Below are 13,803 nucleotides of genomic sequence, written 5' to 3'. Positions count from 1 at the left end.
TTAATAGTTGTGTTGACTTGGACATAATACTCAAACTTTACCTCCGAAGTTTATCATCCCTAAAATGATGATGAACCATGTTTTATAGGGTTGTTGTGAGAATTAAATGAGATAACTCAGTCTATATCATCAAGTTAACCTTCTTGTTCTCTGTACTCTTACCTAATACTTCATATATAGCAATCAGAATTTTATTTTGTACTTGACTTTAAACTCAATTGATATAATTGATCATGGGATCCAGCTGCCTCTACTCGAGTAGTGCTTTAGGTCTCTGTTTCATTTTCATGTATGTTCATCCTGAAAGTGGAGATCCCATGTTGCTTCCCCATTATTACTTAAGATTTCATTTCTGCTTCTCTTGGTCTTCAGAGGTGTTTTTCCTAAGAGTACTCTTCAATACATTCATATCAGCATCTCAGATTTTGCTTCCTGGGAAAACCACCTAAGATGGTCCCCATCTCTTTGGTTGAACACTTTCCTGACAATTCCATGCCTGACCAAATGTATAGTTTTGTATTACTTATATTTATTACTAACTTTATGGGTCCTTAAAAACAGATCCTATGTTTCAGGGAATCTATCAGTTAAAGAGCATATTAGCAATCAAGCATTTGATCCAAGCATTGCTCTAAATGATTGATAATAGTATTGCTTCATTTAATCCCTGTGATGACTCTCTGAGGTGAATGCTATTATTATCCCCATTTTTCAGATGTGAATGCTGACACACAGTAAGTAGAAGAGCCAGGATATACAATTTAAATCTCAGCTCTCTGATTCCTGAGGTCATACTTTTCACCACTCTGAACCTCCATGACCATGAAGTTGACTGTTTCCCTTTTTGCATTCCTACAGATTTTTCATTTCCAGATACCTGGAGTCTTTTCCAGATTTCCAATGTGAAATTAATATGTCTGTGCTTCTCTGCAGAATCTGACTGAGACTGAAATTTTATCTCACTTGTCTTCTTCTTCACTCTCCTGATTCTGCAGCCTTACAAGTGTCTCCTAAGAGCATTTCCTGAGGAATTCACTTGTACACAATCTTCATCTCAGTCTCTGCTTCTTCCAACACAGGATATGTACAAATGGTTAATTATTAGAGATGAATTTTTGAGGGAAATTAAAGGACCCCAGCCAGCTTCCCTGGTGGCTCAGATGTTAAAGCATCTGCCTGCAATGTGGGAGACCCAGGTTCGATCCCTGAGTTGGGACAATCCCCTGGAGAAGGAAATGGCAACCCACTCCAGTATTCTTGCCTGGAAAATCCCATGGACAAAGAAGCCTGGTAGGGTACAGTCCGTGAGGTCGCAAAGAGTCAGACATGACTGAGCGACTTCACTTTCACAGGACCCCAATCCCTGAATTGTGATGTATCTTTTGGTTGGTGATAAGCATGTCTAAAGATGGAAGTATTGTGTATATATTGGTAATTGAGGAAATTGACAAAAAATTGACATTGTAGAAGAAATCCAATAGAAACCAGTAATGGCTGAGATTTGAGAAAGTTTGCATGAGATTGGATATTTTATATATAATGGGAGCTCACTTAATTTTACAATTTTACTACACTATGCTCAGCAGCTTGATAAAAAGTTTCAACAACAAATGAAAAAATCTCAGAAGGTAAAAAGAAGAGACTCAGCCTATTGATAAGTGTCTCAAAGACGTAAAAGTTTTAATTTGGAAAATGGAGCTTTCAATTTTCCAAACTACAAGTTGATAAAATATCTTCACATACTTTATTTAATTCTCACAGAAGCAGAGGAAAAAAAAAGTGGAAAAAGACAAAGCATATTCAAGAGACAAAATTTAGTCTTATTTGATTGGGGATAAAAATGGTTTGGATGGGGAAATGTTGGAGGATAAAGACAGAAAATGAGGTTGATCCCTGATTCTAGAGGATCATCCAGGCACACTTAAAGAATCTGTAATTTTCTTTGTATTTTTATAAAATTCATTAAAGTATGAAAATAACAATAAAATTGGAAGATTAGTTGTGGGCTGTGCATCTTTAGGGATACAGGTTAAGGAACCTCTTCAGTAATTCCAGTGGAAAATAGTAAAGACTTCTTTTACACGACTGCTTCATGAGCAAGTGAGAAAGGAGGGTTATATCTTGAAATAAAGACAATTATGAAACTAAATAAAAATTCTAATTAAAGATATAGGTTTATGTAGCATTAGAAATATTACCAAACACCTCTTATGGAAAGGCTACTAGGATTATAAAAAAAATATTAGATTTTTTTTAATCAAGAAGATTACAACCCAGTTGGAAAAAGGAAGTCTATAAATATAATTTAACATTATATTATATTTTTATTTATATATTGCTGCTTCACTCTTATTGGGTTTTCCTCTCCCCCTTTCTGCTTCACAAGCTTGTGGGTCTCCCTGAGAGTGTTTTCTTAGTGAACCACTTGCACACAATTGTTATTTCTGCCTCTGCCATTGGTGCACACAAGTTTACCACAAGGGTTAAGTATTAGATAAGCATTTTGAAGAAAAGAGAGAACACGAATTGTGAGGAAATATCAGATATCATATGATTTCAACCATAAATATTTCAAGAGATAATGATATTCATGTATCCTTATCACACCTAAACTAAATTAACAATAAATCCTAATAACTTCAAATACCCACTCTGTTCAAATTTCTATTGTCTCCTTATGTTTATGAGTTTTTGTTTGTGTCAGGGTCCTCTTAAAATCCAGGCAAAGTAATTGCTCAATGTTTCCTTTATTCTCTTTCCTATGTTTTGCTCAGTTTATGTATCCTTTTGATTGACTTGTTGAAAATACTGAGTTGTTTCTCCCATAAATTTCTCCTGATCTGCATTTTGTTGATCACCTTCCCAGGGTTTCTCTGTAAACTGGTGGCTGTTTAAAGAGGTTTGATGAGATTCAGTTTTGTTTCTTCTGGCAATATGGCTTCATTGGTGGTATGTTCTTCCATCAGGACATGTGTAATGTCTAATTATCTCTTTTTTGCTGATGCTAAGTACTTATATTCATTAGCTCAAATAAAAGTTTCAAGATGATAAGTCCTAATGTTATAGGACTTTCTTTATTCAGATGAACATTTCTATGAAGAGAAAATTCCCTGCATCTAATATCTGGCTTACTAGTTTTATAGTTGGTATCAAAAAGTCAGTGTAAATGTCTGATTCTTCATGTATCAGTTCCAAAATTATAAGCTTGTTTCCTAGTGCTTCCCAAAGATGGTCAATTTCCAGTTTCTTTGCTCATTTTTCTTTTTATTATGAATCTGTATATATCATCATATTTAATAAAATTTACCACATATTTATCATTCATGTTAATGTTCAAATTGTCTTATCCTTGGTCAATGGTATCATGTTCAAGGACTTTTTATAGCATGCTTAATTTCTAGCATGACAGGATATTCAAGGTACATTTCCTGCCCCAGACTGTGAATCACCAACTCTCCAAGAAGCCCTGGCTCTCTTCCCCAGGTCCATTTAACTTTTAAATTCTTTAATGAATTCCCCGCATCCTCCTAAAAATTAAAAATCTCCTTTTAAAGATGACTGATGGCTAGCTTTTAAACCAATGTCTTTCCCTTATTCACTCTGTTTTTTTTTTTTTTTCTTGTCTTTTGTTTCCTCTTTATGTTGACATTTTCTTCTTTTCTTATACCCTCCTTATTCCTCTCCTCTTTGCTGTCATTACCTTTTCTTTTCCAGCTGATTAAGCAGAAGTTGCATACACACATAAACATACGTGAAACTATATATGAAAGTTAACATGTCAGTTGCTCAGTCGCGTCTGACTCTTTGTGACCCATGGACTGTAGCCTACCAGCTTCCTCTATCCATGGTATTCTCCAGGAAAGAATACTGGAGTGGGTAGCCATTCCCTTCCCCAGGCAATCTTCCTGGCCCTGGGATCAAACTCAGGTATGCTGCATTGCAAGCAGATTCTTGACCATCTGAGACACAAGAGAAGCCCATAGGCATGTATATGTATATGTTTATATATTTGATTACATCTTAGGATATATATATATATATATAAAGAAAAATGATTTCAATCGACGGCATCTCAGATTATTAAAGGAGTCATTCCTTTAACAAATTTGTAATATGGATTGAGAGTGGCTCAATATATCTGCAGTGCACAAGACACAAAAGACATGGGTTTGATCCTTCGGTTGAGAAGATCCCCTGGAGAGGGAAATGGCAACCGACTTCGGTATTCTTACTTGGAAATCCCATAGACAGAGGAGCCTGGTGGGCTACAATTCATGGAGTTGCAAAGAGCTGGACACAACTGAGCACATAAATTCATTGAGAACATAATATATATGACATGTTTAAGTACTACAGTAGATCAATGAATAAAACAGATAAACTCTATCTTTCAAGAGATAGAAGATTTAACAAAATACGTACACACACACACGTATTTACATGTTGTCATTTCTATACAGAGAATTTTAGTTGGAGGAATGGATTTTTGAATACTCATGAGGCCTGTAGCGTTAGAGTGAAGCACAGAAGGTTTGAGAAGCTTACACCTCATCTGAGTCTGAGGAAGTACAGAAGCATGCACGTACTTATTTGAGAAATGCATGCCACAGAGGGGGGCAGCAAATGCAAAGGCCCTGAAGAAGACTCGTCCCTTTTCTGTTGGAGGCACAGCGAGGAGCCACCTGTGACTGGAGGGACAGGGTTCAAGAAGGGGAAGCAGGATTTAAGGCCAAAACGAGGAGTGGGAAAAGCAGAGCATCTAGCACCTTATAAGCCATGAGAACATTGACTTTCGCCGAGTGAGTGGGAACTATTGAGTTCATTGAGCAGAAGAGTGATGTAATGTAACTTAACAAACTGAAAGGGATCTCTTGGGCTGACATATGGCAAGTAGATTGTAAAGGGGCCCAAGGAGTAGCAGGGGGACTTGTTAGGAGGTTATTGCAATAATCTCAGCCAAAGACCGGAGCACGCGCAGTGCTGGTGGTAAGAAGCGATTAGATGTGCCTAATTGAGAACCCACACCCTGCCAATGCCAGCACCTGGCACAGGGCCCCGATCTGCCAGTGGGAGTCAATTACACTCTGTCCAGGAGGCACTGAATTTTAAATGCATTCTATTCTTCCCAATCAACCCCTTCTATCCTCTTCTTGCCCTTGTCTCTGATGAATGCAAACATGCCCATCTGAGGCAGCTTGTTTTGGCCCCCACACTGCACTCATTATTTAAACACACCAGAAAACAACTCCACCAGTTCCAGAAGCATCCTGCAGTCTTAGGCATTACTCTTTGTAGCCTCAGCACCCAAGTTCTGGGCTTCCCTGGTGTCTCAGATGGTAAAGAATCTGCTTGCAATGAGGGAGACCCAGCTTCAATCCCTGAGTTGGGAAGATCCCCTGGAGAAGGGAACAAATATCTCATCTGGACTTCAGATAAAGTAATTCACAATTAGACAGAAGTTCATGAGTAGAACACAAGTTCTATCATAAATATCAGACATGCCATGGCCTTTATTATTCAGTTTCCTTAACCACGGCTTAAGAATCCTGAAAGTGAAACAGTCTGATGAGATCCTATAAAAGAACTGCCTAAAGAAAAACAGCAAACTAATAAACAAACAAAGGCTTTTTTCCCCTAAGATGATTACTAACAGGGTGCAAAAGTGTCTGTTATTGCCCAAGGATGAATGTCATTAATTCAAAGTGATATGAAAAGTAATAAAACTAGAAATTGTCAAGAATGCTATCTGAAGTTAATAGGCATTTTACGTAAATACACAACTTCATGATCACACGTATACAAATATACTCACATACATTAAGATAACTTATACCAAATATTGCTATTAAACAGCCCACATTCAAGAGTTTTGTGAGCCAACTACCATAAGTCCATCCCATCTCTAATGTACACAGAAGTGAGGACTTGCATGTACTCCTGTCTACCTTAAGCTCATATCTAAAGCCCATAGATCTTGAAAGCTTTTGTACTCAGCTTCAGACAATTCCAGATTCATACTCATTTTATTTCATTTTCCTGACCACAAATATAGAGGGTAGCAAAGAAGTCTATGTGTTGTGATACCTATGCCTGAGTTGGAAAGAGAGAGGGTCAGAGGGAAAGCTGCTGAGAGAGACACAACTGAATAAGGTAACACAAAGTTCGACCCCAGGGCACTTGCAAAAAGTCAATTATTTCAACCAAGTGTTGTTCAGTCTGCCCTGGCTTATTGGCTTCTAGGCTGTTGTTTTTTGAATGAAGTGGCATCTGATATAGTCTGAGTACCATTTGCTGCTTCTTCCGTAGGGGATGTCTTGCAGTTTGGAGAGTTTAATCATGGAGCTTAATCATGAGGCCACCAATGGGCTTCCAAGGTGGCCCAGTGCAGGAGACACAGGAAATGAGTGTTTGATCCCTAATCTGGGAAGATCCTCCAGAGCAGGAAAAGGCAACCCACTCCAGTAATTTCTCTGGGAAATCCCATGGAGAGAGGGGCCTGGCAGATACAGTCCATGTGGTCCCAAAGAGTTGGGCATGACTTAGTGACTAAACAACAACCATGGGCTAGAGAAGTGCCTGAGGATGCAGGAGCAACAGATCAGCAGGGCCACATGCTGCATTATTCAAAAAGGAGTAATGCTTAAAGGAGATTCTTAGATTCAGAAGTCAATGGCAAGAATGTGTATTGGCTTTAGAGACCTATAAATCCAAGAATTCAAACATCAGGACTTTCTCCACCTTTCCCTATTTCTTTCATATATCACTTTCTACAGCCCCTTGTATCTGGAGAACATCTTCCTTCTTTTCAGTTTATAAAGCAGAAAACATTGCTGTTCTTGGCTCCCTTATTGCACATCTTAGGATTCAGGTACCCAAGGAATTACTGTCCCAAGTCACTTGGGTCCAAGTGAGAACTTGATGAAGAACTCACAGATTTCAGCCTGGAGCTGGTTCTCAGCCGCTGAAACAGCCATTGAGGTTGTTTCGGTGGCACTGGTGGCCAGAGTATTCTTCTTATCAATTTGAGCAGATATGTCTTCCTACAAAATAAATCAACTCTGGCCAAGAAAGAAAGGCACATTATGGGAGTTCCCTGGCGGCCTAGTGGTACGGATTCTGAGCTTTAACTGCTGTGGCCTGGATTCAATCACTGGCTGGGGAACTGAGATCCCGTAACCACGGAACAGTCAAAAAATAAAATAAAAAACAAAGAGAGAAAAAATTTTAAAAAGACACTGATGACATGGCTGTTCCAGAAACAATAATGAAATTTTTGGAAAAGTGATCTGGGGTTCAACTGAAATAAATGTATATCCTGTTTCCCTCTGTGTGCATGTTTTACCCTGTGGCATATTATATATTATCGCTTCCCAATATCTCCTTAGGTGTGTATAGCTGTCACTATTCCTTCCCGGCATAACCCACTTAGCCATACTATCCACTTGAATGACTGAAAAATGTTACATACAGAAAAATATGGAATGCTTTGATGCCATTGTAATACAACCTATCCTTTATTCTTCTTACATATTAAAAAAAATAACTGTACTGCAAAAAAAATTGTTATAAAAAAACCTATTTGCAGGGTAGCAATGGAGAGGCAGACACAGACAATAGACTTATGGATGTGGGTGCGGGAGGGGAGAGGGTGGGATGAATGGAGTAACAGACAATAGACTTATGGATGTGGGTGCGGGAGGGGAGAGGGTGGGATGAATGGAGTAACAGACAATAGACTTATGGATGTGGGTGCGGGAGGGGAGAGGGTGGGATGAATGGAGTAACAGACAATAGACTTATGGATGTGGGTGCGGGAGGGGAGAGGGTGGGATGAATGGAGTAACAGACAATAGACTTATGGATGTGGGTGCGGGAGGGGAGAGGGTGGGATGAATGGAGTAACAGACAATAGACTTATGGATGTGGGTGCGGGAGGGGAGAGGGTGGGATGAATGGAGTAACAGACTATAGACTTATGGATGTAGGGTGCGGGAAGGGGAGAGGGTGGGATGAATGGAGTAACAGACAATAGACTTACGGATGTGGGTGCGGGAAGGGGAGAGGGTGGGATGAATGGAGTAACAGACAATAGACTTACGGATGTGGGTGCGGGAAGGGGAGAGGGTGGGATGAATGGAGTAACAGACAATAGACTTACGGATGCAGGGTGCGGGAGGGGGAGAGGGTGGGATGAACAGAGAGTAACAGGGAAACATGTACACTACCTTATGTAAAATAGATAGTCAGTGAGGATTTACTTTATGATTCAGGGAACTCAAACTGGGGCTCTATAACAACCCAGAGTGGGTGGATGGGCAGGGAGTTTGCAAGAAGGTTCCAGAGGGAGAGGACATATGTATACCTACGGCTGATTCATGTTGATGTATGGCAGAAACCAACCCGATATTGTAAAGCAATTATCCTTCAATTAAAATAAATCAGCTTTTAAAAATTGTTTGCAATGATTAAGAAGATATAATTCTGAAATTAAAATAATTGGTTTAAGCAGAGAATCAAACAGTAAACAAATGGGATGTTACTTCAGAAAAAATAAATAAAACGAGGACTATAACGTTAGCTTGCATTTTTATTACCATTAGATATACTAAAATGCACATTACTACTGTTTATCATGTCAGTCTTGGCTGAGCATCTCTTTCCACTAAAATTAGTTTTCTAAGGACAAGCACTGACACATCACTGAAAGTTGATTTTTTAATACAGATTCTCCTCCAACATAATTTTGTAGTTGCTAAGCAGTCAATTGACAAACTGCACACTAAAATACGCATAATGTGAATAGAGTTAAGAAATGAGAGTAGGCAAAGGCGAGGAAGAAGCACAGTTGGAAAACTGTGTTCCAACTTTATACTCAGTTGGAAAAGGAACGGATACCTGGCAAGAGGAGAGTGGTGGAAAGCTACACTCCCACCAGCAAGAAACTGTTGCAAAGCTGCTTTCTATGGATAGAATTCTCATCGTGCCATTTTGAGAAAGCTTTCAGAGGCAATATATGTGAATTTTCAATGCTCATTGGGTGAGCTCATTCAGGTCAAGAACTGGCTCAGGTGTGCTATTTTGAGGCTGAGATGTCTCCATTATTATAATTGTATTTGCAATATAGGGGACACCCAATCTTCCTACTAAGACATAAATAACACAACGAAATCCCTGGGATGAGACATAAAATTATGCAAGACTCTAAGGCTGTCTAAGGTTGGTGACTAGGTGTCACTTTCTAGCTGATCCTTACTTCCAAGAGTTTTTATACATTGCTTCCCCTTGGTTCCACTGATTATGGAAGTCTAAGACTAGCTGGCATCAGTTGCTTTGGAGAAAGATGTGGTGGAAAGTTTTATGACCCTAAGAGTGAAGATTTAGTAAAATCTTTGGGTAACAGAACAGGTTCCTAAGAAGGAGGTACTCCAATTTCTGTGACTGCAAGAGCAACAACATACAAAATGGAAATGATAGCAAGAGAAGAAAAGTCCAGACTGGTGACTGATGGTCAGATCAAAGTCAGTGGGTTGACAGAGGAGACTGGATATGGCCCTGAACGTGTTCCCGATGCAGCCCTCTGCAGACAGACATGCTAGGGCAGTTGGTAGACTTTGTGGTTTGGTAGCTAACACGTGTCTATCGGTATGTCCACCTTAGCTGAAGGAGGGGATCATGGAATTTGAGTGTGCAAATGAGAAACTCTTAAAAATATATGTTCTTCATATTCTATAAAGAGATACTATTTTAAAAAGTCAGAAGTTATTGAAAAAAAAAGTAACTTTGGGGTAAAAGATTAAGATTTGTACATTGCTTTTAAAAACTTATGGCAACTAGACAAATTACAGTTGACCTTCAAACGACACAGGGAGTGGGGAAGGTTAGGACCACCAACCTTCTTCTCAGTGGTAAGTCCTCCTATAAAGTTATAAACAGTCCTCTGAATCTGAGGTTTCTCATCTTCTGGGTCAACCAAACCTGGGTCATGTAGTTTTCTAGTAATTATTTACGTTAAAAAAATCCTTATATAAGTGGACCTGCACAATTTAGAACCACATTATTTAAGGGTCACCTATGCTTTTTGCCTTAATCTAATCTGTAATTTGGTTTCCCAGGTGACTCACTGGTAAAGAATCTGCCTGTGAATGCAGGAAGCCCAGGAGATACAGGTTCGATTCCTAGATCAGGGAGTTTCCTCTGGAGGAGGAAATGACAACCACTCCAGTTTTCTTGCTCGGGAAATTTCATAGAGGAGGCTGGCAGGCTCCAGTTCATGGGCTCACAAAGAGTCAGACACGACTGAGCATTCATGCACATGTACACACAAGCACACAGTCTGTAAGGTTACAGTGAAGTTCAAACTTGTTGTCACAGGACTGCAGCACTCAGTACAAGCGGCTGCGAATTTCTGTTTATCTGTCTCTAGGCTGCAAACTTTGTATGCATAAGGATTTACCTGCTTTATTTTTGAGCTCCAATGCACAGTAGTCTCTCAATATTGCTTATTGAATAAATGAAAGTGCCTTCTCAGGAGCAAAGAGCACCACTCATTCTTAATACACAAATTTAATTAAGTCATGGTCGGTTTATTCATTGGTGGTTAGGAATGTGCTTGTCAACATTGCTGAGCCTTCAGGCATTGTTACCAACATTCAATATTTCTGTACTATTGATTCCTGGCTGCATTAGATTAAAAAAACATTACAGGGAAAAATGATAAATAAGGTAAATGTCATACTTTTATTCTACAAAGGAAGTGGACCTTGAATTTTTTTTTCTGTTTTAAGGAAAACATAAATATTTTATATCATAAAAAATATTTTAAAACAGAGTTCAAATATATATTGTTCTTGTGAAAAAATAGTATCTAGCCTTGCTTTTAAAACTTAAGTTTGCTTCAAAGTATTGATTTAGCATAGAATGAACATAGAAATGTCCACGATAATACATTTATCAAGAAAATCTGCTTTTCTTCCAAACCTCCCATCTCCATGATACCATCATTCTGGCAACTCTCACGATCATCTACTTTTGACATTTTCGTTTCTTCTCGATCTTCTCAAATATATTCATATTTATCCCCAAGTGGATGAAACTACTTTTAGGCTTTTCACTGCGTGAAATAACATGGGTTAAGTTTAAGTAATTTTTTTATCTTTCTCTCTCTTTCCCTTTCTGCCTTTCTCTTATCCTCTGTAAAGGAGGAAAAATTATTTTCCCTCTGCTCCTCCAGGTTTTTGGCTAAGGCAATCTTTGTAATGTTAAGGATTCTGAAAAGATAGAGAAGAAAGATTTTTTGCCTTACTACACTGATCTTTCTTTTGAATCACCAAAAACCAACTTTTGCCTCTAGTGAGTTGCGTGTTTGTGTAGGATGAATGCTTTTTATTTTACAGAAGCTCGAGTAAGTCTGGAGAACTGCAGTCCCATTTACAGACGAGGAGTACAAGGCCACAACTTAAATGGCATGCCTAAGGAGCACTTGTGCTAAACTTGTACTCCTGAGTACTCCTTGTACAAGCGCTCGTACTTGTACTCCTTGTGCTAAGGAGTACAAGGCCAAAACCTAAACGTCGTGCCTAAGGCCACAGCAATAATTGATGATGGAGTAGGAATTAACATAAAACCATTCATTGGCTTCTGCCTTGCAAAAGCTTACGGAATTGGAACTAAGGTGGCTGACATAAAGATCAATACCGAGAATAGGTGTAAATAGTTATTGTGTACTGTGTTAGGGCAATATTCACACATTGGTAATCATTGCTATTGTTACAGCCCTCATTAATCTTCCATTATCTAATTCAGTGTACAGTATATATGAACAGTGAATGCCATGTTTCATGAATCCATCCACATTTTAAAAATACGCTTTTCTCCTCCTCTGTTCCTGATAGTCATCTGCTTTGGCATCTTTTTCTTCTGGTTCACCAAAGCACCAGCAGAGGTTAAGTTTTAACCAGTATCTGATTGAACTGAGAAAATTTGCTTGCTGAAAAATCTCCCCTTTCCCCTGCAAACAAAAACTCCCCCAAGTCACACAACTGGCACACACACACTCACTCACGTATCTGTCAGACTCCAGGCTCATTATGTTTTCTTTTCCAGACTACAGTGCATAGAGGGATCTAGAATAATCTTTTTGCATAATGATGGGAGATCCTTGCAGATGTTAATTACTTGGTTTGGTTGAAAATCCCTCTACCCCATGCCCTCGGAACCCTTGTACACACGTGTATGACAAAATGCAGAAAATGAATCTCAGAATAGAATGAATGTGTTGAACTGTGGGAATGTTTATTTTTTTTGACTCCTTCTTTTGCCTCCTACCCATTCTGTTAAATTTCTGCTCTTCACATAAGCCCATCTGACTCATCTAAACTACATTGCATTATCAGATAAATATTTGTATAACATGGTGGCATGCCATGACTCTGATCATAGTTCATTGAGTGTGTTTAATCTTTGCTGCTAACTTTTATACTTTATATATATAAAGTAGGGTGACCATATCTTTATTGTGCTAACCCGGACACTATTTTCTAATAAAAAAGTATATATTCCTTTGATTTTCGGCTGTATTGGGTCTCTGTTGCTTTGCCCAGGCTCTCTCTAGTTGCTGTGGGCAGGAGCTGCTCTTGGTCGCAGTGTGTGTGTTTCTCGTTGCAGCACCTTCTTTTGGTGCGGAGCACACTCACTAGGCACATGGGCTTTAGCAGCTGTGGCCCACGGGCCCGGCTGCTCCACAGTATGTGGATCCTTCTGAGAAGGGATAGAACGTGTGTCCCCTGCACTGGCAGGCAGGCTCCCATCCATTACACTACACCGCTAGGGAAGTTGAACCTTCGTACTCTCGATGACCCAGGCTATGTTTGCCCTCTTTGCCTAGCCCGAGTTTTCAGTACATAATGAATGCTCAGTAGGAATTTGGTAAATAAATGAAGAGCGGACCAAGAGGGAAGCAGACCTTACTTCCTCTCTTGTTCCACTTAATCACGCCACCAACACCAAGCACACACACACGCACACACTCACACACATGTACACACAAAAGTGCACACCCATATCCACAAAGAACATGGAATTACCAAAAGCAAGACTTAACCTTTGGTGATATAAAGGGATTAAGAGTCTTTTTATGCTCAAGCTATTCTTTCTCTATATATATTTAAAGTAAGAAAGTTTAGCAAATTTTGACACAATTATGGTTGAAGAATGCTGGTGCTGTTATGCCAATGTGCACTTAAAATATCAATAACACAGTCTTTCTAGCATAATTTCTTATGGATGTACTGCAGAGAGTAGGAAATATAATGCAGAAGAATTTATAACCCAAGACTTTATTTATTGAGAAAAATCTATGCTTTATTGCCATGGTACTCCATTTGCTGTAATTGCCTAGTATAACCTTAAGTATACTTAATTGCCTTTTGCTATCCTCTTTCCACTGACAAAATGATGACATGATTGTAAAATACCAAACACGGAGAGCAGTTTGGAGAAAGTTTGCTTAAGAAAGAATGTGTTATTTTACTTGTGCATGCCTGATCAGTTGCTAACTTATGTCCAACTCTGTGACCCCATGGACTGAGGTAAGTTCTTCTGTCCACAGTATTTATCAGGCAAGAATACTGGATTGGGTTGCCATTTCCATCTCCAGGAGAGCTTTCAGACACAAGGATAAACCTGTGTCTCCTGCATTGACAGACGACTTTTTTTTTTTTTTTTTTAACCACTGAGTCACCTGGGAAGACCATTTTACTTGTGAAATAACACATTTATTAATTCTAGCTCTCCTGCATATTAAGT

At 39.0% G+C, this 13,803-nt stretch overlaps 1 pseudogene; it reads right to left on the bottom strand.

Annotated features, from left to right (window-relative positions):
- LOC133255255 (zinc finger CCHC-type and RNA-binding motif-containing protein 1-like) overlaps window positions 1-12,810 on the bottom strand; it is a 79,327-nt pseudogene extending 66,517 nt beyond the window's left edge.
- Between the last annotated feature and the right edge of the window lie 993 nt (window positions 12,811-13,803).

This window comes from Bos javanicus, chromosome 10 (genome assembly GCF_032452875.1).
Source record: "Bos javanicus breed banteng chromosome 10, ARS-OSU_banteng_1.0, whole genome shotgun sequence".
In the NCBI taxonomy this organism is placed as follows: Eukaryota; Metazoa; Chordata; class Mammalia; order Artiodactyla; family Bovidae; genus Bos; species Bos javanicus.
Note: the sequence above shows the minus strand (reverse complement) of the source record. Positions and strands in the feature narration are given on the sequence as shown.